Source organism: Mastomys coucha, unplaced genomic scaffold, assembly GCF_008632895.1.
Source record: "Mastomys coucha isolate ucsf_1 unplaced genomic scaffold, UCSF_Mcou_1 pScaffold14, whole genome shotgun sequence".
NCBI lineage: Eukaryota > Metazoa > Chordata > Mammalia > Rodentia > Muridae > Mastomys > Mastomys coucha.
In genome coordinates, this window is record NW_022196896.1 from 20,229,839 (window position 1) to 20,254,311 (window position 24,473).

The following is a 24,473-nucleotide window of genomic DNA, read 5'->3' on the forward strand; positions in this document are numbered from 1 at the left end:
TTATGAGGAAGGAATCCTTTACAACAATGGGCTATTCAATATCCCTGCAACCCCAGAGATGGCTGATGATGAAATCAGTTCTGAAATATATATGCTCCTAGAGAAGATACTGAAGTATATCATCAAAAGCAATCCCATGATGTGTCAATTTTTCAAATATTGTACATCATAGATATTCAGTTTCCAAATTTTAATGGAGGGAAGGACTGCTGAAATACCAATAGTCCTAACCTTAAAATAGTTGGCAGAAAACCCTGAAAGGGTAGGTCAGTGGCTATTAATAAGGAAAAAGTACAGGCACATGAACAGCTGGTACAAGAGCAGCTAGAAGTTCAAAATATAGAAGAAGAATCTTCCAGTCCATGGAGTAATCATGTATTTGTTATTAAAAATAAATCAGCAAAGTGAAGACTGTTAACAGATTTAAGGGCAGTGAATAGAGTAATGCAACCAATGGGTCCATTATATCCTGGAATTTCTTTACCTTATTTATTAGCTAAGTCATGGCCTATAATAGCAATTTAATCAAAAGTGTGCTTTCTCACTCTCCGCTTGCATGAGAAAGATAGGTAAAGGTTTGCTTTTTCACCACCTGTTTATAATAATGGCTGACTAGTAAACAGATATCTTTGGAAAAATTTTCCATAGGGATGTTAAGGAGTCCAAATTTATGTTAATATTTTGTGCAACAACCACTAAAATAATTCATAGGCAATTTCCTCAATGCATTATTTACCATTACATGAATGATATTTTGTTTGCTGTTTCTAACACAGATACTTTAGAAAAAAATTAAGGAAGCACAAAGAATTCTGTTCTGTTGGGGTACACAGATTTCTCCTGAAAAAAAAATACAGGGAAAAAACTTTATTAACAATTTGTGTTATTACCAGAGGCCTGAATGGCCAGTGAAATGAGTTGAGGTAGTACACAAAGTTGGACAAGGTCCAATAAGATAAGTAATCTCTGGCCTTGTAACTCTCTTAGTCTGTACTTGGGGTTGAAGGCAGGAATAGAAGCTGATGGCTTCTGGAAACTTAACATACTCTTGCTTATTTTGTGACTGAAAACTGCTGGCTTTTGGTGATTATCACATGTCTTTTAGCAGTAGGGAATTAGGTAAAGGACTTATTGTGATGGCTCCTTTCTCTGGAAGCCAGCCAGGAGTTCCTCACTGGACAGGCAGAAGGCCCAGAACTGGATAACTCTTTGTGAACCAGGAAGAACAGAAAGAAGTCACTCACACAAACATGCATATCAGATGAAGCAAAAATGGCTATATACTCTTTTTATTACTTTCAGATTTTCATATCTTTTAGACAAAAATTTCTATATAAGAAAGAATTACTTCATAGTTAAAATACTATAAATGAAAAGGAAAAGGAAAAGATGTAATCTTTTACACAGGCAAATATGAACAAGTATACACACATTCACACTCACATACAAACACACACACACACACACACACACACACACACACACACACACAGACACATTCTGGTCAGACCTGACCAACTGTTTCATCTACATCACAAGTGTTCATGAATAGCTACACATAGACAAACAGATATATACACATATACATTTGGTGGATGGAACTGAGCCCCAAATGCCTACACACACATTTGGATGGATGGATGGGGCAGAGCCTCCCTACTACTACCTTATTTCTCTTCCCTGTCCTTTTTATAGCAAAAGTTCTTAGAAAATATTATAGATAGAGAGGTTATAGAAACAGGGAATTACAGAAGGATGTTGATATTAAGTTCAAAGCAGCACTTCATTCTGAAAGCTCATTATAAGTTCTAAGCAGCAGTTTCACATGTGCACCTTTATCATAGTGCACACCTGTGCCTTCTTCCTTGGATCTAACCTAGAATGAATATTTTTCCTTTATCACAAAATTTTCCCAAGCCTATTTCTCCTTTTAATGTAATTGTAAAAGCTAATTGTATTCCTTATTATACAGTCTTTGCTTACTATTTTATGAGGAATGGGCACATTCTATTCTTGATTCTAACTTTATTATCTCTTTCTGGAAAAACAAATAAAATCATTTCTTAAACCTTTCTTCCTAGAGTTATTTGAATCAAATCAGAAATTCTATATGATCATTAATTCATCTAAGCAGTATTAATTCATGAAAATTCATCTTTATATTGTTCTGCAGAAAATTAGCTCAATACAATGAGGTAATGTTCAGGAATCTTTAGGGTGTGTTATAGTGACATAAAAGGCATATCAGCTGCAAGAAGCAATCATGATATGAAGTCTTTTTAGACATGGCTTCTCAGAGCTCACCTATCCTAGACCATGCATTAAGGCAGGCGTCCTCCAGGAAAGTCTCCTGGTAGCCTGAGCCTCTCCTAGTTCCTGACAGGTTATAAAATAAGTTAACAGAAAATTCAACCACCAAAGTTACAGTTGAGAAGATATCAGTTGCAAGCTCTTAATTATTTTCAGAAATTACTGGGAGATATTAATTGGCTACGGGTTACAATTGGATTAACAACTTGAGAGTTAAGTAATTTGTTTCAAACATTTCACAGTGATTCAGACATAAATAGTCCAGACCAGTTAAAAGCTGAAGCAGAGATATCATTAACTCAGGTAGAGCAAAGACTAAGAGATGTGGATATGAATCAAATAGATCCCAAGCTTGACTCTAATTTGGTTATTTTGCTTTCAACTTATTCTCCTACTAGACTTATTGTGTAAATGGAAGACAGTATTATGGAATGGATTTTCCTACTACACAAATGAAATAAAACAATTTAAAACTTAGATTAAAGTGTTTCTGGTAAATCATAAAGGTAGAATAAGACAATGTCAGTTTTCAGGAATAGACCAGGCTAAGGTTGATGTGCTTTTCACACATTCTGAGATTATGTTATTATGGGTAATCAGTGAAGACTGGCAAAGAGCTTGTGACAACTATTCAGCAGAAATTAATAATAAATATTCTTAAAATGTTTTCTGTTTATTAAAAAAAAAACCTTATTGGATACTTTCATGTATTATAAAAAGAATGCCAATTCCTAAAGCACCTACTCTCTATCTTAATGCAAATAAGTTGAAAATGGCAGGACATAGATCAGACAAAAGAATCAAAGTAATTCAAAGCCCATATACTTAAGATAAAAATCACAATTGTATGCAATCTTTATGCTATTATTAGATTTTTCTGAATCTCTTAAAATAATATTGACTCTCAATATGCAGAAAGAATTGTTTTTTCATATAAAAACTACTGAATTTATTCCAGGTATTTCAGAGTTAAACTTGTTAACTTTGCAACTGCAACAGACAATCAGAAATGGAAACTATTCATTATACATCACCCATATTCAATCTCATACAAGCTTGCCAAATCCATTAACACAGGAAAATTAATAAACTGATCAATTATTAAGAGAAAGTGTGCTAGATGTCTAAAAATTTCATTAAAACACCATGTTAACATTAAAAGTTTAAAGAGAAAATATTTCCTATCACTTGGCAACAAGCCAAGGAAATTATAAGAAATGTCCTATGTGTTCTTGGTATAACCAAACCCTATTACCTACTGGAAGTAAACTGAGGAGTACCAATGAAAATAAAATATGGTGGAAGGATGTACTTCATTTTGTAGCATTTGGAAAATTAAAATTTGTACACCATATACCACAGATGCATATTCAGATTTTCAGTAAGCAAATGCTTTGAATTCTAAAAAGTCTTTCTATAATTAAATATTTACTAGAAATAACGGCTATTATGGGAATACCTGCACAAATTCAGACTGAAATGCCTACTTTGTATATCTCCAGTAAGATGAAGCAATTTTTTGTACATTATAGGTATACCACACAATCCTACAGGACAAGCAGTCATAGAAAGATCTAATTACACTTTAAAAGAAATGCTTATAAAACAAAAAGGAAGAATAAACTAAGTAAAGCTCCTTTAACTTTAAATTTTCTGAATGCTAGTGAGAAACAAACACTAGCAGTTGAGAGACACTGTGTTATAGAAAAACTGTGGAATTAAAGCTGTCTATATACTAAAGGATGTGTTAATATCAGAATGGAAGCCTACAGAAATTTTGTTTATGTTTCAATGGGAGATGAAAAGTTATGAATATCATCAAAACTTATAAAATTTAGAACAGAGCAGAAGAGGTCTCCTGAAAATCTTAGCTACGGATCTGAAAAGTGTTTAGGTCACTATAAAAAAGTTTATTTATAATTTCTCACTAAACACAGCACAATTCATGGCTTAAAAGAGAAACAGGAAAATATAGTGAGAATTTTGGTTTCTTTAAAAACATAGAAATGTTATATAGGACTATGTTTTTGTTTTAATCCCAGGTGTAGGATATGGGGATGCTTTAGTTTGTCCATAGCAGCTATGATTTGCTTCATACTCTATAGCGTGCAATTATTGAAAACAGTCCATGCTATATCTGACTAGGTGCCAGCAACTGTGTTGTCCCCTCCCCCATGTGGAGCCACAAGTGCTGTCTGCCCAGGTTCCTGAGGTTCATTGTTGTCCAGCTGCCTGTACTTCCCAAGCCATCTCCCCACTGCAGCTAGCCTGTTGAAACTACTGCTGCTCGCTCTGATCCCCTAGAACCTTAAAATAAAATCTCCAGAGGCTTGTAATTTAACAGCCAGATTCATAAGAGCAAATGCTCAACCCACAAAATGCCCACACAAAGAAATCAGAACTCAATAGAAGCTACACTCCTAGATTGGACAAATGTGTCCTACATTTCTAAGTCATCTACCTGTGAAACCCCCAGTTATTTATGTCTCTTGATTACTCTGCATGAACTTGTTTTTAAGCTCCATATACATCTTAGAATTCTATGAGAATTTTTCAGCAAAATTTTATCTTTCTATATATGGGTGTTTGTGTGTTTCTACATATAAACAATAAAAAGCTTTCTTTTCTCTTTGAGACGACTGGAATTGAATTCCCCACATGAGAACTAACAACCATCTATAATTCCATATTTTCTACCAGAATGAGAAACATATTAAAACAGATGAGACAAACTAGAAAAAGATTTAAATTGAACTTTTAAAATAAATCATAGTAGTAATTATATTTAATGAAAAAGGCTTAAATATATTTTAAAAACAATAAACTGTCAGATGGGATAAAATCAAGTATATATTGTCTATGAAAATTATGACAATATGTGAATTTTAAGAACAATATTATAGTGTGGCAAAAAAGTAAGCTAGCACAAACTTCACAATAATATCTAATATAGCACTACGGACATCAGCAAAAGAAATGGATCCAAAATAAAGACATTTTTTATTAGACATTTCTTTATTTACATTTCAAATAATATCTGCTTTCCTGGTTTCCCCTTCCAAAAACATCCTATTCCCTTCCCCCACCTCTGCTCACCAACCCACCCTCATCCACTTCCTGGCCCTGGCATTCCCCTACTCTGGGGCATAGAACCGTTACAGGACCAAGGGTATAGAACCGTTACAGGACCAAGTAGGCCATCCTCTGTTACTTATGCAGCTGGAACCACCACGGTGTGTACTCTCTGGTGAGTGGTTTAGTCCCTGGGAGCTCTGAGGGTACTGGTTAGTTCATATTGTTGTTCCTCCTAAAGGGCTGCAAACCCCTTCAGCTCCTCGGGTCCTTTCTCTAGCTCTTTCACTGGGGACCCTGTGCTCAGTCCAATGGATGGCTGTGAGCCTCTACTTCTGTATTAGTCAGGCACTGGCAGAGCTTCTTAGAAGACAGCTATATCAGGCTCCTGTCAGCCTGGCATCTACAATAGAGTCTGGGTTTGGCGATTGTATATGGGAAGGATTCCCAGGTGCGGCAGTCTCTGGATTGGCCTTCCTTCAGTCTCTGCTCCAAACTTTGTCTCTGCAACTCCTTCCATGGGTATTTTGATCCCCCTTTTAAGAAGGATCAAAGTATCTACGTTGGTCTTCCTCCTTCTTGAGCTTCATATGGTCTGTGAATTATATCTTGGATATTCTGAGCATTTGGGCTAGTAACCACTTATCAGAGAGTGCATACTATGTATGTTCTTTTGTGATTGGGTTACCTCATTCAGATATCCTCCAGATCCATCCACTTCCCTAAGAGTTTCATAAATTCATTGTTTTTAACAGCTGAGTAGTATTCCACTGTGTAAATGTACCACATTTTCTGTATCCATTCCTCTGTTGATGGACATCTGGGTTGTTTCCAGCTTCTGGCTATTATAAATAATGTTGTTAGGAACATAGTGGAGCATGTGTCCTTATTACATGTTGGAACATCTTCTGGGTATATGTCCAGGAGTGGTATAGCTAGGTCTATGTCCAATTTACCAAACTGATTTCCATAGTGGTTGTACCAGCTTGCAGTCCCACCAACAACGAAGGAGTGTTCCTCTTTCTCCATATCCTCACCAGCATCTGCTTCACCTGAGTGAAGCCATTCTGACTGGTGTGGGGTAGAATCTCAGGGTTATTTTGATTTGCTTTTAAGAGGTGTAAAAAAAAATAGAAAAAGAAGAAACCTATATCAACAGAAAATACTAGTGACATACTCATCAATAAAGAAAATTTAAATGTCAAAAATACACACAAAAAAATAAAAAAAATGAAGACATTGTGAAAGAGAAAAGATGTTATTACCTGATAACTACAAATCTATGAAGAGGCAGATGAGTATTATAATTGCATGTATACAAAAAAACTCATAAATCAGCAATCTAATAAAGTTGAACTTGCTTTCTGTTGCTGTGATAAATAATACTATGAACCAAAACAACTTAGAAAGGAAGAGATGTAGTTGTGTACAGGTAACAATCCACCATTAAAAGAATCCAAAGCAAGAACTGAAAGCCATAACTTTGAAGCAGGAACTGAAAGGCAGACTATGAATTATTATTATTTATTGGCTTAATCCAGAGGCTTTCTTGGCCTTCCTTTTTTAACATAACTCAATACCACCTGACCAGGGTTGGCACTGTCCACAGTGGGCTAATCCCTCCTCTGCCAATCATTAAGCAAGAAAATACTGTTTACAGGCCAATGTGAAGGTTAATTTTTCTCAATTGAAAGTGCCTCTTCCAAGATGACCCTAGTTTGTATCATTGACAAAAACTAACCATCACATAATAATACTAGGTAAAGACATAGGTACATGTTCTAATTTCAGTATTCTCTTGTAAATCACAAGTATAAAAAAGTTAAAAATAAACTTAAAAGATACTAGATGTCCTATGAATCAACTTGACCCAGTTGAGAATCACAGACTGTTCTCAATAATAGATCTAGTGTAGGAAAGGTAGAAGAAACATGGTGTCCCCATATCCCCTACAAGAGCTTGCCACTGATTAACTAAAAGCCCCCACTGGACTTGAATTTAAGGACTACACATTTCTTCAATAGCACCAACATGGGTCACAAAGTTATAACATATTAGTATCTATGAGACATTCCCAGTGGTTGCAGGAACACACTAGAATTTTTACCCTGTGTTCATTTCTTCACAATTCTGAATATAATTTGCCTGCCTAGCTAACAGAGAAAAAATATGAGTTATCTAAATTATGCTGTCTGACTCTGATTATCTTTTTAAAGTTTTTATTTATTCTCTTTATATCCCAATATCATCCTCCTCTCTTTCCTATCTCCACTTCTCACAGCTCCTTTCCCACTCTATCCCTTCTCTGAGAAGAAGAGCAGCTCCTGAGTTCCAGCCCCAACAACACTACCACCACCACATACACAAGCACATCAGCCACTGCAAAACTAGGCACATCCCCTCTCATTGAGGCCAGACAAGGGTTCCAAGTTAGGGAAACAAGATCCACAGACAGAGAGGCAACAAATTCAAGGACAGCCCCTGCTCCACTTGTTGGGGTACCCTCTTGAAAATCAAGCTGCACATCTACTACATATATGCCTGGGCCTAGGTCTAGTCCATGCTCTTTCTTTGGTTGGTATTTCAATCTCTCGGGACTTCCCAACACTCCAGGTTATTTGAATCTTCCTGTGTAGTTCTTATCCTCTGTGGGTGCTTCAATTCTTCCCCTGACTCTTAAATAAGACTCCCCAAGCTCTGCATCTGTTTCAGTCAGCTGTTAGGTGGAGCTTCTCAGAAGACAGTTGTGCTAGGATCCTGCCTGCAAACATAACAGAATATACCTAATAGTGTCAGGGATTGGTTCTTTCCATAGATTGGTCTCAATTTAGGACAGTCATTGGTTGGCCATTCCCTTCATCTCTGTTCTATCTTTGTACCTGCACATCTTGTAGGGAGGACACATTTTAAGTCAAAAGTTTTATGGGTGGGTTGCTGTCCTTATTCTGCCACTGGGGGACCTGTCTGGCTACAGAAAACGGCCACTTCAGGATCTATATCCCCCACAGCTAGGGATTTCAGCTATTCAATTATAGGATCAGTATCATACAATTTTCTATCTATACTAATATCATAACACCAGTTGAATTAATAATTGAATTTTTTCTATCCTGAAAACAGACATCATTATGAGTGAAAGCCAGAATTTACCTGTGTTCTAGTAATTCAATTAAATAGTTGGGTTGTGACTTCAGTGATGAACACAACCAGGAAGATACAAGTACATATTTGATTTACAACTTAAATAACATTTATGGCTAACAAAAGAATTCTAAATTGGAAAAGTCATTCATGACAAAGTTGAGGCAATGTTTATGAGGTGGCCAAGAAAAGAACGTTGAAATGACATCCTTGCATTTGTAAAATCGTGGGTACAAATGCACACGAGTGTCCGTGTGTCCATATGTGTGTGTGTGTGTTTGTGTGTGTGCCTGCATGTGTGTGTATGTGTATGTATGTATATGTATGTGTATGAGTGTGTGTATATGTATGTGTGTTATGTATGTGAGTGCAGGTGCACAGCTGATGCAATACATTTGTAAAGATCAGAGGAATGAAAGATGTTGATATACTCCTCTCCTTCTCCTTGAGATCTCTTATTTTCTCCCTCTGATACAGTGTACTCAGGTTAGCTCCTCCATGTACTTCCCCGGCCCTTCTGCCCTTGCTTTAAATCTTGTCAGAGGAGGACTGAGATTAGTGCATCCCATTTTATATAGATCCTGAGGATTCACACTCACACTTTCAGCTTGCATAACAAGCACTTTATCCACTGAAACTTCTCTCCAGTTCCACGTTTTCATTTTCCGTTGAACTTGCCTTCTTTTAAATATTATTGAATGTTCATTGTGCATTTGCCTCTGTTCAAGTCTACATATCATTCAGATCAGCTGCTTAACTGTTTATCAGCTGTTTATACAGAGATTCATTAGAATAGGCCATAAGCCAAAATGGAAAGTGCCTTCTCTATTTATGTCATCTCTTGCACACCATTTACACTCTCTCTGGACCACCAGGGAGACTACATATAGTCCCCCTTTCTCTTTGTGTTTATGATAGCTTGAGTAAACATTTTAAGTGTTTTAAATTTCACCTGTAACTTATATAAGTGTTTGGAACGTTAAGCTTCCTGGAAGTATTTTAAAGCACAGAGAACAAAAATTTCTCCAAAACGAGAAAGGGCTTTTTGGAAATATTACTTGAGTGTTGTAGATTTCTCACTTAAAAATTGGAAAGACTTATGAAATTCCATGGAGATAGAATTGTTTCTGACTAAGAACTTTATATAAGGCGTTTGTACATTTTTTACTTCTTTATTGCAAGAAATGCAATGAATGCATACCCCTTGAAAAGTGAACACTGGGGTCAGAGATGCTTTATGTACATGTCAGAGTGGTACAGAAATTTCCTCAGAATATGAATGTGAAATTGCGGAGAATGTTAAATATTAACCTAAATAACTAATCTAAAGAGTGGGTATCTGCACTACTTATCTCCCATTGGGATAAAGAACTGACCGTATCTGGCAGAGAACTGACAAAGGTAACAACCAGTTGTCCACTCAATGTTTTGATTTCCTGTTACGAATTGGTAAGATATAAAATTTCAAGGGCCTTTTCTAGGCTGATACTCAAAGTTCCCTCTTTTTTAATTTTTTAATTAATTTATTTTTTATTAGATATTTTCTTTATTTACATTTCTAATGATATATCCTCTCCTGGTTACCCCTCCGAAAAAAATATCAAAAACAAAAACAAAACAAAAGACAAACCCTGTTTTCTCCCCCTCCCCATGCTCACCAACCCACCCTCTCCCAAGTTCCCTCTTGACAACATAATGAAATAGAAACATTAAAAATGCACATAAAATTTTTTTATGTGAAAAGAATAGGTTAGAGTAATGGCTCGACAGGTAATAACACTTAGTACCTTTGCAGAAGACTGGGGTTTGATTCTCAGCATCTACATGATGGTTCACAACCATCTCTAATTCCATTTCCAAGAGATCCAAAGTCATATTCTGACCTACTTGAGCACCAAGCACACACAATGGAAACAAGCATCAATTCAGACAAAATAGTCATACATGGAAAACCAAAAGTGTTTAAAGAAACAAACAAGACAATAAGCTCTCTCTCCACTTTGACTAAAGGTTTACTAACACAACTACTTAATAGATACCTATTCTGCAGGTCTCCTGACTACTGATGGATCTCTACATAGGTCATGAGCTATTAGTGTTCCTTCACCATCATAGCTCACTGTTCACCTGGGGCAAGATACAAAATTTAGTGATTTTTGTCAGATGGAAACATGGACATTCATGCACATACATAGATGCACACATATGCATATGTACATATATTACAGCATAATTTTGTTATGTAATATGTATTTATATGTATGTATTTTCAGTAAGCAGTTTCCATAATAGTATGACAATTGACTGTAAGTAAGATTTAATAGAAAGAAGCACAAGTTCTCAGACAGTGTAATGGCCAGCAGTTTAAAGATCTAAGTTCAACCTTATTCTTGATATGTCAGACCATCCCTAAAGTCTGTTGCTTTTGTTTTCATTACCTGATCAGATGCTATGTGCACTGCTAATTGAGGATAAAATTAATGAAAGAAAAATAGTAGTTAACAATATTAACCTTCTCACACCCAACCCTTCTTCTTCATACTTTATTGATTAAATTTGTTCTTTGATAATTTGTATAGGAATGTTATGTACTTTTATTACTCTTTACAATATATTCATTTTTTTCCTCCTTCATATCTCTGTCAACTCCCTTCCCAACCATTCTCATTCCCAGACTCATGATCTTTGAGTTTTCCTTTGTGGCCCATTTATTTTAGCTAGGGCCATCTGTGTGGCTATTCAACTATAAATATCTCTTGGAGCCTGATATGATTAACAGTGACTATAAAACTAAATCCAATAATTCCCCTTAAGCCTGTTGTAGAAAGCAGCACAGGAGTGAGGGGGAGGGACTTCTGAGACTCTCCTCCATCCTTACCCCAGCCTCACTGATGGGCTTATTCTTGTGCAAACCAAGAACAGGCATTTTCAGTTGTGACTCATGACTGCAACACCTGTCTTATTCCATGGATAACATTTCACAGCCCTTTTTCTATTTTCTAGTATTGGATTTCCCCCTCTCTTCCAAAATGTTCATTGAGCCTAAAAGTTGGCAAAAACAAGCAAGCAAACAAACAAATAAACAAACAAAACCTCTTTTAGGTCTGAGCATTCATCCCTCTCTTACTCTTGGCAACTTGTGCATCCACTGTATCTACAGTCACCATTATTCACTAGAAAAAAGACTTTCCTAGTTAATTAGACAATTTCTTCTTAAACAATTTTTTTTGTATGAAGGACTTACTTGTTCTAGCATTTTAGTAAAGACAAAGTAAGTAAATAAATCTGATTAGATAAACATACTTTAAAGTCTTACATTAAGTATGCACAAGCAAACTTGAAAGGCGGCTTTAAAAATCAATCAAATCCCTCCCCTCAGGGCTCAAGGAACCCCCACAAAAGAAGACATGGAAAGAGTAAGAGCCAGAGGCTCAGAATACACCATGAAAAGAAGACCCTCTAAATGAACATGAGCAAAACTCCTGTGATCTCACAGAGACTGAGGCGGCAGCACAGGGCCTGCACAGGGCTACAGCAGATCCTCTGCATATGGACTGTGGCTTCCAGGTTAGTGTTTTTATGAGATTACTAAGTGAGTAAACAAATAAATCTCTAATTTCTGTGCCTTCTCTTAGACTGTTTTCCTTTTCTTAGTTTGTCTTATTCAAGTCTGATGTGATAATTTTTGTTTTATCTTATTATGTTTTACATTGTTACACTTTAAAACAGTGGATGAATGAAAGAAGAATAAACACTTAGACACCAATGTAAATATTAACATCTGAAATGTCACTTATACATGCTGGGAGAGAAAGAAAATCAGTTTTATCCAATAGAGTAATACTGGGTATTTAATAAAAATTTAAAAAATGAAAACTAGGACTGCCACATGAACCAGCACATTGTACCCTAACACAGAGATACTTAAACATCTACATTCCTTTATACTGCTCTATTCACAGAAATAAGAAAATGGAATAAAAAAAAAACAAGCATTAACTGATAAATGGATAAATTTGTACACATTGGAATTCAGTCATTCTTAAAAAAAACAATGAAAGGAAACTAATGAAATTCACAAATGACATTATGTGAGGTAAGCCAGAAAAGATGAAAATTACATATTCTCTACATACTCAGAACCTAGATTCTTATACACATATAATGTATTATGTATGTATGTATGCACGAATGTATGGATATATATGTATGTATCTCTCTCTCTCTGTGTGTGTGTGTGTGTGTGTGTGTGTGTGTGTTAATGAATGTGTGTGGAGGCAAGAACTGTACAGGGGCCCATGAGGAAAAAAGAAACAAGTTTTAATTCTGACTGAGTTCATGGACATGGAGGAGAGAAGGTAGAAGTGTCAATTAAACTAAGCATCTATTTAAAAATCTAAGACTTGTTACTTAGTCAACTAATAAAATACACAGATAGGTTGAGGTTTCATACAACAGAAATAGCTTCAGTGATAAAGAGAAAGAGACAACTGTAATAACACAAATTTGGTAGGTTCCAAATTGACAACTGTCAAATCATTTTTTAAATCCTTCTCTAGAAATGTATAGTATTATTGAAAATAGAGATAGAGGAGCTGAGAGAGAGCTATCAAATCACACACTGGAGCAAATAACTCAGGAAAAGGAGCATACAAACAATATTCTGAGCTCAAGTCCTTGGGATTCACATTTATTTGTCAGTACTTTCTCCCCTCTTGCTTGCCATTTGTTCTCCCATGTCTGCCTTCTGTAAAGTCTCCCACCTCAGTCCCCATCTGCACTCAGAAAGACTGTCAAATTCCTTCTTCTCCCCCTATCCCACAAAAAGCCATTTGTTCTCTCACTGAAATATGACAACTTTGAGGCAAGGACAGTTTGTGAAGGCAGAGGTGAAGAAAGATTCAAGATTTAATTCAGATAAGACTGAATTACAAACCATGTGAGTCAGTCCAGGAGCTGGATCCACATAGAAGTGATAAGAGTTGTCCCACAAATGTTATGTCTTGAGTCTAACTCTCATTGAGACATTACTGCATGCCCAGAAGTATCAGAATCAGTGATACTTCTGCAGATAAGAAGAAAGTAAATAAAACCTATTAAATAGAAAAAAAAATCAATAACCAAAGGTGGACTGGGTTTTCAGATCAGTGGTAGAATCAGGGACTCAGTATATGCAAAATATTAACTCAGTTGCCCAGGACTTTACAAGACAAACTCAAAACAAAGACTATACAACAAAAATGCTTTTTACATTATAATAAATAAACATGGATATGTGCAAAAAAAGATCATGCCTGTGGTATTTATGAGAAATATTTTAACTAGTGACATCATTATAATTCACCCTGTACATATCTCCAAGTTCTTTTAAAAGAAAATAAAAACTCAGTTCTATCTTGCAAGGAAATACAGTCTTATTTCATTACAAGCTCTCAAATGTTATTGACTTATAAACTTTCAAAGGACATGCAACAAACACTAAAACACAAAATATTTTTATGAAAAGGATCAAGTCAGGTGCACAGAAAATAAAAGTTACCTGAAGAATCAAATCTTTTAGTAGATTTTCTTGAAAAATGAAAAAAGATACCTAGTGCTCTGCTCAATAACCTTAGCAGAGTCATCGCTGGGAAATGTATACAAAATCATGTGGTTTAAAATCACTAAGTAAAGCTCTTAGTGACAGAGAGCTCTCTAAAGTCTGTCCTGCAGAAGACAGCAGACACGGACTTCTCCAGCCTTTTCCAAGTGTCTGAATAAAGTGTTTTAAGAAGAAAAACAATAAAATAAAATAACTGAATAAAAATATAAGATAACACTATCGCTTCTCAGAAAGCACTTCATTTATCATCTTGAGCCATAGTTCTGTTGATTTGGTTAGTTTGTTTTTATTTGTTTTCTTTACTTGTAAGACATTATCTCACAGTGTAGCTCAGGCTGAACTGGGACTCACTATGTCACCTAGGCTGGCCTTACCTTGCAGCAACTCTGCCTCAGCCTTCCAAGTGCTAGAATTACAGGGGCAATCTACTTTATATTAGCGTGAGTTTCAAGAGCAAATGCCACTCATTCCTGAGGCTAAACACTGACAGATCATTAGTCAAAGTATCAGAGAAATCCCCACTGCAATTGTGAGCAGTTATAATAAAATTCAATTTCTGATTATCTTTCTCATGCTATTTGCAAGGAATGTTATTACTGAAGAAACATAGTAAATAATAGATTACTATTGTAGTTGCCTCTAAAGATTAGTAAGTAACTTAGTGGGGGAAATGAATTCTCATTTTAAGCATTTCTTTAAAAATTCAACCTGACCATATGCTTGGTTTCCTAGCTGTACAAAATGAAGAGTGACTCTGAATCCCAACTCACTGACTAACAATCACGTTGTTGTTTGAACCAGTGCCTGACTAGACACTGTAACATGGTAGTAAACTCTAAAAAGCTAAGGAGGGTTTAAGTTTTGTGAAACTAGTAATTAGGCAAAAAGACGCAGCACGGACTGGGTAGGCATCATTCCTAACTTACCACTCAGAAATGTAGAGGTTAAGAGAAAGCTTTGGCACATCAGGACATACACAGATAGCAATATAAGCTACCTTTACTCAGATTCACTAAACAGATCCAGAAAGCAAACCCTAATTCAGGAACGACTCCACATAACTAGAAATCAGCTTTGCTGTCATGAAGTTAAGAAGAGATTAAAAAAAATATATCACCAGAACAATTTTAAATGTCTAACCTGTATTTTGTCCACATGTTCTTTCATGACACTCCACCCTGCCCTTCTGTTTTTTCATTTTCCTTACTCTTTTATTTAGATCCTGATAGTGGTTCACTGAGGACCTCAACATACTTGACATTAAGCATAAGCATGAGCATGTGCCCAGTCTATCTTCCACATGTTCACCTGGTCTGGGCTTTCATGAATTCATATATACTTGAGAGCAGTTAATCATTTGCCTTACTACTTAAGTAGTATAATTGACTTGAGACCAAAAGTTAAATGGACCTACTACTATTTAACCCAGTGACTACAAAATCATTCTTCCTAGGGTTGTTTCTTATGTCCATTACATTAATTAAATTCTGTCAAAGTTACCATTGCTGAAAATATAGCTGGATAACAATTAAATAACTGGAAATACAAGGTCAGTAGATGTGTGATAAATTTTGTATGGGTGTTGGAGGGGAATAAGGACACTTAGTAAAACAAAGTACAATCTCCAGAAAATGATTAGTTCCTTCTTCCATGGTTTCTTAGAAGACCATTTTTTCTATGTGATGTACTCATTAAATAGTGTGTCTGATGCCATCTGATAGTGATAAAATACTTGAAAGTTTACATTAAAAATGAGACATCACAGAATGCATTTCTATTGCTTTTTAAATGTGACTCAGTGCTCATGGCTTGAGGACATGTTTTATGGGGGCTAAGGGATAAAAGCATGTGCTATAGCAGGAAGTGGATGGAGAGAAAGAGAGGTAGAAGGGAGAGTGAGGAGGGAAAAGACTTACAGTAAGCAGAGAATCATCCCTGACAGGATGACTTAGTTTTGCTTCTTTCAAATGCAGGCAAAACCAAAACGAAACAAGACAAAACAAACAAACAAAAAAATCCCTTTCTTTTTCATTGGATAAAAACATGTCAATTGAAGTGGTTCTTACTTATCTTCTTTCCTTCCCAGTATTTGCCTCACTTATAAGGGCATAAATAATTCAAGTCTCTATACAAACTAACATTGTCAAAACTCAGTATATACATAACAAACCAATTGGAATCTTCTACATGTTTCATTGTTGATTAATGAGAACCAATTTCCAAACTTTATAAGCAATACAAAAAAAACTCATGTTCCAGAATGTCAATGAATTCTTCAATAGTTATTAATATATATAGTTCAGGACCTGATTCAATCAAGATCTCTCTTAGAAGCTGTAGAAATATTTATTATTTTGAGAAGAAAAGTTTTGAAATGACATTATATCTCTGTTTTTACTTAATATGCTTGTTTCATTGGTCATTAAATTGTCAGATATATCCTTTTTAATAGTGAATTTTTAAATTTTATTTTAGTGATTCTTTGTGAACTACACATCATAAATCCCAATCCTTCTCATCTCCTCATCCCTCCATATCCATTCTCCACCCTTCCAATCTCCCCTCATCTCTAAAGGAAACAAACCAAACAAAAATATAACATAGCAAAACAAAACAAAATCTTTCTGTGGAAAGAAATGTATCATGATGGGTCATGCAGTACACACTTTGTCCAAACAGCTTCACTTGAAAATCTTCATTGCAATTAGTCATTGGTCTGGTTCAAGACCAGACAGGGCTTCAGATAATCTATAAGTACTGGGTTCTCATTGAGATCATGTTGTTGCCCTGTATCATGAACATCCTGTGGCTTTAGATCTACAGGACTGGCCCCTTCACATGCTTCAACAGTGCATAAGATGGGGTTGATGTTGCGGTGGGCCAACTCAAAGTCCTGGAACTGGGCTTTAGTCCTAGATGAGTTGCTCACTATAACAGCCTTTTTTCACTCGCACCATGCAAAAGTAGTGCCTGGGGCGGTGGTGGCGCACGCTTTTAATCCCAGCACTTGGGAGGCAGAGGCAGGAGGATTTCTGAGTTCGAGGCCAGCCTGATCTACAGAGTGAGTTCCAGGACAGCCAGAGCTATACAGAGAAACCCTGTCTCAAAAAACAAACAAACAAACAAAAAAAGTAGTGCCTCAAAAGGTTTTAATTTTGCCAGAGGCAAAAGGGGGTATCTTTCCTGTGTATACTTACTTTATGGCTGGCAAGTGGCAGGGGGACAAATGTCTTGTTCTTGTACCCTCATTTTGGTGGTAATATGAGCCCTGGACTATTGCAACATGGACCAGGGAATCTGTCACTGTAGGAGCATGGACCCAGATGTGAACTTAGGCGGCACGTGAGTCAGTTTAACAGTTCCAGTATTATTGCTGCTACCAGTCAAGGAATCATTACAATTGTTATCAATTTATTCTAAAGTCCCAAGGTTAATAAAATAATTAGAAGACACATTAATACATCAATCAACTCAATTTTAGTAATAGCGCCTTTGATGAAAAGGTAAAAGAAGAAGCTACCTGTAAAGACAAAATTAAAAGCTTTTGAGGCACTACTTTTGCATGGCTGTCATCCAACCACATAAAGGTTTTATGGACTTAAAAATAGAAGGAAATATATCAAAACTAAACTCCTAACATCATAACGATAAAAAAGAACCATTTCAGTAAAAACGAAATTGGTTCAAAAAGCTATAGTGTGGTTTTTTTAATGTTCATTTTTTTTTTATTAGATGCTTTCTTTATTTACAATATCTCCTTTCCCAGGTTCCCCTCCAAAAGAAAGGAGAAAAATAAAATAAAATAAGAAAAAAAACCAAAAAAACCAAAAACTAAAACAATCCCCTGTTCCCTTTCACCTCCCCCTGCTTACCATCCCACCCTCTCCCACTTCCTGGCCCTGGCATTCCCCTACACTGGGGCACAGAACCTTCACAGGGACAAGGGCCTCTCCTCCCATTGATGACCGACTTGGCCATCCTCTGCTATACACATGCTGCTAGAGCCATGAGTCCCCCCATGTGTACTCTTTGCTTGGAGTTTTAGTCCCTGGGAGCTCTGAAGGTACTAGTTAGTTCATATTGTTTGTCCTAAGGGGTTATAAACCCTTCAGCTCCTTGGATCCTTTCTCTAGCTCCTTTATTGGGGACCCTGTACTCAGTCCTATGGATGGCTGTGAGCCTCTACTTCTGTATTAGTCAGGTACTGTCAGAGCCTCTCAAGAGACAGCTATATCAGGCTCCTGTCAGCCAGCACTTGCTGATATCCACAATAGTGTCTGGATTTGATGATTGAACATGGGAAGGATTCCCAGGTATATATTATTGGATTTAATTTATATAGCTAACAATGCTAAACACTATAGTATCACCAAGGCCTTTGTTCAAGTTGAGGGCATGATATATTTCAAGTAGCTGCTTGACTTATAGAATTCTGTTTACCACATGAATTGGCTATTGGAAGGAGGTGGCTGCTGCACCTGAGGACCACATGTGTCTTGAGTAGTAGGTACTTTTGAGGGCCCCAGTATTTCCCCCAGTTGTGTGGCAGATCCATCCTTTGTTCACCCCAAGACAGAGCTTTTTGAAATGTCTTCACATCTAAGTTCATGGAACTGTACCATTCTCTATAAAGTAATAAGTCCAAGAAAAATTGTAAGTGGCAAATACTTGATGGAGTCTGCATGGATTCCTTCAGAGTTCGTAAATCTTCATCTTCTATGAAAGTATCAACCACATAGAGAGCTATCAAAGGTCCCTGGGGGCCATGCAGAACTACATATCAAATGCTTGAAAATGGGTAAAAGCTCAGCAGGCTGAATTTAGATATCCCACCATATATAGGTAGAACTGATTCCTTTGACAACAGAAGTTGCAAGTCCAATGTTTTGCTGTATGATCTGCTTGACATTAAAGATTCAAAACTGCACATCAACTTATCCTACTGCACAAGACAGGTTTGTACTGGACAGGTTGTAAATTTTGTCTCTCCTTCAGAAGTGTAAACAGGGCTACCACTGAAACATACATTCTTGAGGCTTCCAGATGATTAGATAGCCAAACATTCCAACTAAACCAGACCTTGTCTTGTTCTATATTTTGTCGAATAAATTCCCAATAGGTTGCCATTGTAGTGCTTGATTCTGATTTCCATCACAATACCTTCCTAGAAGCCCCTTGCTGGCTGCAGCCTCTGTCTTGCAAACTACTTTCTGCAACTGATAGCTGATAAGGAGGTGGATCACTGTTTTTAAATAGAAAAACCATGTGATATCCTACTTGAACATTTTTGTCCTGTTGAATCAGGATGTAGCCTTACTTCTAAATGTGTAATTTTATCGGAAGTGAAGGTATTTGGGGAAATTACTGTAAATGCCCACCTTCCACAAAATTCATTCTCAATGAATTCATATTTAAAGTATTTATCTAATATTCCAATGAGCTTCTCTATCTCAAAAAGTTATACTGAAGTATTAGTCTAGTTCCATATTATAAAAATCAAAAGTAAATATTATTGTCTATATGCAAAGCAATATTACTATTTTTGAGAAGTTCTTTATATACCCATTTCTGTAAAATGATTAGACACCTTTCATAATTATAATTATATAAATGTTTTTAAGTTTACTAGGAATATATAAAAACATAATAGGTACATACTAAAAATTTATAAAATTTACAAATATTACAAAAATTATTTTCTATGATAATTATTATTTATGGTTCTTATAAGTTAAATATTTAAATATTAATAAAGTTTACCCTTAATGGTACTACTTCTATTTTAGATATGTATTATTTTTAAAATACCAGAGCCATGATCACAACATAAACATGTGAATAGTGAAAAGGCTCCAAGAACCTACTAGATTTTAAGAATGAAAATAAATTTCCCAATCATGCCCAGTCCAAATTATATAAAATAAACTCACATCTAAAAGTAATGACTTAAGAAAAATGATCAGCAACAAATATTTCTATAACAATTTCTGTTACAAAGAAAAAACGTAGTGCCAAAGACCAGCCTCGGCTTGGTCAGGGGCTCTGAGGAAGGAGTGTTTGGGAGTGGTGAGACAAACAATTGAGAGCAAAATCACAGGTCCGAGCTGATGGTGTGTGTTCTGCTCTAGACTCCTAGACAGCTCTCTGTAGATAGCTGTTGTCTCTGTAGTCTGCCTGAGATAGCTGGAGACAGCTCCCTGCTAGAGAAAGCTCACTCTGTTAGAAAAAAATTCTAAAGGCTCTCTGCATAGCTAATGAGTTTTCCTACTAGAGTCAGAAAACCTGCTGTAAAAATATTCTTGGATTTTCTAGAAAAAAAATCTGAAAGAGTTGTGTATGCTCTAAAAACAGTTTGTTTTTTTTTTCTGAGTAGCTTCTGGGAAAAAAATATAAAAGAGCTGTGTTAACTCTCTAAATAATTCTTAGTATTTCCAACCAAGTTCAAAAATCCCATGAGAAAAAAATACTGAAAAGGACTGTGTCCACTCTCCAGAGACCTCCAGAAAGCTCAGCTCTTTCTAGAAAGAAATTTCCAAAAAAGAGCTCCTATTATTCTTTGATAGCTCATCTCATGTAGACCAAAAGCCCAGGTTTATTTACGTATCAATTCACCCATTTACTCCAGGTTCCTTCTTGACCATCTTATGAGTCAAGCCCCTTGACTCTCAGGAAAAGGACAGACAGTGCATATTTTTAACACTGCAAAAGAACACAGAGATCTGTCAACCTTTATAAACTTAACTGGGTGAGATCTTGTCCTCAGATTATCATTCCAACCATGCCTGGACTTAAATTGACTTTCCCAAGCTAACTTTGACCTCAAGAATCTGTCTACCTTTGCATCTTTCTGACAAGATGGCTCATAGTACAATTGTCTCTGTTTTACTAGGTCCACAAAGTCCATAATATAATCCATATTGAATCCTTGTGTTTTATATAGTTGAGAAACTATGTATTTTTGAGATTATGTTTTTCAGAGTTCTTTCTCACAGCCTTAAGTGTTCTCCTGAAGATTACAGTGTTCTACCATTTTGCTGAGACATTAGAGATGCCCTGACCTCCTGGATTCCTGCTATTTCTGATTATTACAGGGTCATTAACCTTGGCAGGAAGAACATTCCCTGATATCCTTGGCAGGGAGAATATTTTCTGATAATCTTAACAGGGAGAAAGCTTCCCAAACAAGCCTTACACTTCAGTCAGCACTGACACTCATAGATGCCCATGCCCTGTTGGCTCTGTCCCAGGGGTGGGAACCATATCACACCATCCATTACATGACCAAGTATGAGTTGGCAAAGTATACTTTTAGTTTCTCAGGATCCTTGGTAATTCATTTAAAATACTAATCTGATAGATTCTGAGCAGAATCCAAGGAAGACAGCCATCTAGGTTGCCTTAAGCCTTGCTGTGAACCCCGTCTGGTAAGAGCTGAAAGAAGTGGATACCTAATCCCAAAGCTATCTCCAATTGATGATCACTTACAAATGAAAATTTAATTTTTCTCAAGGGAGACTTACTGGGAAAACAAACCACTAAAAGAGTAGGTTGAAAGTGCAAGAGTAGATGGCTAACAGAGAAAAGGCTGTGACATCTTTGACGGCTTGTTGATTCATGTCAGGGCACTTATTTTTAACCTTACACACACACGCACACACACACACATACACACACACACACACACACACACGCATGCACACACATATGCATACCTTATGGAACCTTCTCCTGTCTCCACCTTCCCTCCCATTTCCTTCTTACTCTCTCCTCAGACCCCAAGTAGTGGAACCCAGACTCTGCCTATCTCTCTTGTGCCCAGCTATAAGCTGCAGACATCTTTATTCACCATTCAGGAATAACTTGGGGTTCATATATATGTATATATGTGTGCATGTGTGTGTGTATATATATATATATTTGTGTGTGTACATATGTGTGTGTATATATGCATACATATATATATATTTGTATCATCTTATATCTTATATTTTAACTCTCATATAGTTCTTATATATTATATATTATTATCTGTTGCATTTTAGTCTTTTTCTATGTACAATAATGTTAAATTCTGGCTCCCAAGTCCTGGTTGCCCTCAGGAATAAGAGAATTTCCATATACACAGTGATGCTATGTAATCCTGAACCCCAAGTTATTCCTGAATGGTGAGTAAAGACGTCCGCAGCCTATAGCTGGGCACAAGAGAGATAGGCAGAGTCTGGGTTCCAGTACTTGGGGTCTGAGGAGAGAGTAAGATGAAAAAGGGAGGGAAGGTGGAGACAGGAGAAGGTTCCATAAGGTAAGTGAATCCTAAAAACATGTCCATGAGGGCTTGCCATTTGGAGTGAAAAGCTGCCAGAAGAAACATGGCAAAATAGACATAATAGCATCAGAGGTAGATGTCTGCCCAGATCTAATGCTGATTAAGGGTTATTATAAATAGAAAAGCTGTATGTCTTTTATCTGGGAACCAAATTATCTAAGGCAGGGTACAAACCCCACATAAGATTAAATATTTACTATAACAATTATCTATTGTCTCTTTATTCTCTATTATCATTTATCTCTTATTCTTACCTAGTCTATATTCAATTACATATTATACACATCATATATAATGTATTATTATAGTACATGTACTATATATAATATATTATATACAGAAAGATCATAGCATATGGTTTTATGTTCTTATGGGATTCCTGTTGGGAGGATAGTACGTATTCTTATGTCTATATGTGTTTCTCAAGCTCTTTCTTTGGCTCGTTTTCTTTGGTTTTTCTTTGGTTAATTTGTATAGTCCAATTCTAGTTTTATTTTAGTTTGTTTTATACTATTACTTTATTTCATTTTTACCTTTTAGATGCCTAATTCGTTTTCTGTCAAAAGTCAGAAAAAATATTGATCCACAAAAGAGATAGGGAGAAAATAAAATAATTTGGGAGAGGGGTAAACCATAACATATTGTATGGAAAAAATCTAATTTTTTATAGGTTATTTAGTTACATTTTTAATGTTATCCCCCTTACAGGTTTCCCCCTCTCCTTGCCCTCTCTCCCCTCCTCCCTGCTTCTATGAGGGTGCTCCCACACACACCCAGTCACTCTTTCCTCACCACCGAAGTATTCCCCTAAGCTGGTTTATCAAGTCTCCCCTCCCATTGATACCAAATAAGACAATCCTCTGCTACATATGCAGCTGGAGCCATGGGTCCCTCCATGTATACTCTTTGGTTGGTGGTTTAGTCCCTGGGAGCGCTGAGGGGTCTGGTTGGTTAATATTGTTGTTCTCCCTATGGGGTTGCAAACCCCTTTAGCTTCTCCAGTCCTTCCCCTAACTCCTCCATAGGGATCCCTGTGCTCAATTGAATGGCTGTCAGCATCTGCTGAGGAGACAGCTATACTAGGCTCCTGACAACATGTACTTCTTGGCATCACACGCATCTCCCCAAACCCAAACCAGAAAGTACTAGTAGAATACCAAACTATGAAAATCGAAAGTATAAAGGATAGCTACCAATTTCTTTGAGTTAATTTTATAATTAGTCACTTTGCAGAAGTTGTTTATCCTACATGATTTAGGCTCTGCCTTCCACATTAGTACTTAGGAACACATACAGGCAGACATGTGGATAAATCTCATTTCGTCACACTCTTACAATCACTTGTGTTTCTTCCTTATGATCATATTATACTAATAATTAGCCATTTATAGAAAGTGATTATTTTTCATTACTTCATCAACATCTGTCTCTCTGTGAAATTGCAGGGTGCTCATAACCCTGACCTCTGTGTGCATTAACTATTAACTGTATCCATTTTGTAAATGCTTAGACTTTTGAGGCAAAGAGGTAATATTTAACGTACAAATAAAAGAGAAATTGTGTGAAGATTCATGACTACTCCTAGGAAGTTATTACAATGAAGTGCTCCCACATGATATACTTTGTACCAGAAAAAAAGTTGTATTAGGATTTAGATTCGTTTAGATCTTAAATCCTTTCTAGGAAAGTTCATTTGAATATTCACACCTTCTCCTGCCAATGTGTTTCAAATCACACACTAAGAAAATTCTGTGAACAGCTGGGTAGCATATTTCATATTTCTTTCTCTTTCTTTCTTTATTTTCTTCTGTTGCATAAAAAACTGGTACATAAAAAAGCTACAGTCCTGAAGTTCAGACCTGTACACTGCCTTCTTAAAGACAAGAACAATTCTTATTTTTATTGAATTAGCTGGAAAGAAACCAATAGATAATGAACTCTAGAAAATCATCTTAATAATGATCATTAGATGTGACTGGAGAAGTAGCACCACTATGGTAAAGTGCTTGCCTAAAATGCATACTG

The 24,473-nt window shown here is 36.3% G+C and overlaps 1 long non-coding RNA gene across 2 annotated transcripts in view; it reads left to right on the forward strand.

The window, feature by feature from the left end:
• The first annotated feature begins 5,477 nt into the window (after window positions 1-5,477).
• LOC116088039 overlaps window positions 5,478-24,473 on the forward strand; it is a 184,913-nt gene continuing 165,917 nt past the window's right edge. For both annotated transcript variants that reach the window (XR_004117741.1, XR_004117742.1), the window contains exons 1-2: window positions 5,478-5,557; window positions 11,903-12,090. This is a non-coding gene — a long non-coding RNA (uncharacterized LOC116088039). The remainder of the gene's footprint in view (window positions 5,558-11,902; window positions 12,091-24,473) is intronic.